Here is a 2343-nt window from a genome sequence, read left to right as displayed (position 1 = left end):
AACTACTTCCTAGTTGGGGCAAACAAATACAAACGGTTGATAATCCATCAGGATTGCCCATTCCCATGGTTCGCCATGAAAATGACTTGGGATAGATATTGTCATCATCATTTTGTTCTACCAGTATGATTGGGTGCTGCGATTTCCAGGCCACTTTTTTGTTGCCATTTCTCGAATGTCACCCTGGGATAGGCCTTTTGTACCATCCACTTACTCTTGCCGTTCATCTCATGGTAAAAGTCAACAAGTGTGTTGTCACTGTGTGCACTACCATACCCTTCTACTCATCCCTTTATCTACTTCCTTTCCCTACCATAAATCTAACTGAATCATGAGATCTAAACTCACATTCTACAGAATGAAGCAAGAACTTGTCTCTTTAAAACGTGCATACATAAATCTGAATTTTAAGACAAGCAGCAATTGCCCTGGTCAGCACAAATATTCTCTTTAAATGCCATAATTTCCTACCTCACCTAATATTCCCTGCATTTTGTAGTGACAATCTTATGCCTGCTTATTTACGTAGTTATTTATTGTGTCTTAGTGAAACACACAGAATGTCTCTCCCCAAAGTGAGTTAAACATCTTTCAGATGGACTCAAACACACATTGCGATAACGACAACTGCAGCTTACATTCCATCAATAGTCACTACTACTCGTGACTTAACAGTAGGCACCACTACCACACGATCTCTCTCCATGATCACCGAAATGCGTGTCCTGACTACGACCACCTTAACACTGTATCTGACGCAGTCCATTAACACACACACTGACAAAGACGAACACAGAACACCAGCTAATGCTTCTCACAAATACGAGATGCACCAGTGATCTCAACATTGCCATGGCATCTTTTAATCGGCATCGCGTTCGCTTTCCACTTTGATGAAGTTCAATTCACTTCAGATCATGATTCGAAAGAGCTACTGGAGATGGCAGTAGTAGAAATGAAGTTGGTAAATATGTAGTACAAGATGCAAGGGTGACGCACGCTGGAGTAGTTAAGAACTCAAGTTTCAGTTGAGGCTCGAATCAATCAAGCTATCCAAACAAATGTTTACTGCAAAATTGTGGTGGGAGCTGAAGAGAGAAAGAGCAAATTTGAGTCACTCTAATCATTGAGGGCTTTTGGAAAAGCTGCAAATTGGTATTCGATATGTTAAAAGTGACCAGCAGCTAAGAAAGCGCAACTCCTCGAAAATACCTTTTACCAAAGCCACGTTAAGGCTCATTTTTGTTTCTTTCTACACCCCTCAAAGCACTTGTCCTAATTTTCCCCAGTTCGTCCCACCACAATGAATGACATTCACTCTCCTTCACCCTCCGCAAATTTAACAGAATCCACCAACTATCGCTGCAACTTACAATAGTTCAATTTATTCATGTTTTCCTGCATGAATCACAAATTGTATCCAACAAACACATTATTGTGACTTTTAACAGTAAGCGAATTGAGGTACCCATCCTTGGCAAAGTTTCTCGATCTATTGTGTGATCTTTGATTTACTTAGTGAAAATTACGCCTCTAAAATGGTGGAAATGGAGCCTGTTAAATCATAAACGACACAATGGAACTACCAGAATGACAATCGTAAAGGCAATTGTTTAATTTGTAGAATAAACCCTAAAGTAGCCATTAACCAAATGATGGGAGTGTCTCTGGTAAATTGTTAAATCTGCCTGATAAATTGGAATTAGTTGTTGTAAGCCAAATGTGGCTGTGTGTTTTGGCCAGTCTATTATTTACCAAAAAATTACGGCACTAAATTTATGTGGAATAGAAGGATCCGAGAATTATATCAAGAACACTTAAATAGCTACGTTAATACAAGAATGGAAATTAGAAGGAAATAATGCAAAAACATGTAACGAATTGGTGAAGCATGTACCAGCTGATGGAAGGATGAAGTGAGCTGGCGGGAGGAAGTGGAACATACGGTGAAAGAGGGGACATATATGAGGTCAACCTCTCACTGGTGACTGGCACTGGAGAAGTTGTGATTGAAGAGTTCAATGCAGAAGTAGCCGCCGTTGGAGACTCTTACGCTGCTTGATATATGCGAACAATTTCAAACCGCTTTTAGGCCACTAATTTGAAACAAACAGAAATGGAAACTCCCCATTTATTTTGAATTTATTGCGTTTTGTTGCTCGGGCAGTAAAAAATGAAAATTTGGATTACGTGGTAAAAAATCACGAAACTGGTGCTTTTGATCATGCATTTAGTCCCTTTCCCATTTCAAAATCGCACACCAAATAATAAATCATGCCGTGCTATTACAAGTTCATCATTAACTGGGAACGTTTCTGTCATAACACGCCTCAATTACAACTG

Source organism: Echinococcus granulosus, assembly GCF_000524195.1.
Source record: "Echinococcus granulosus chromosome Unknown EG_S00104, whole genome shotgun sequence".
Classification (NCBI taxonomy): domain Eukaryota; kingdom Metazoa; phylum Platyhelminthes; class Cestoda; order Cyclophyllidea; family Taeniidae; genus Echinococcus; species Echinococcus granulosus.
The sequence above is the reverse complement of the archived record's forward strand: the minus strand, read 5'-3'. Positions refer to the sequence as shown.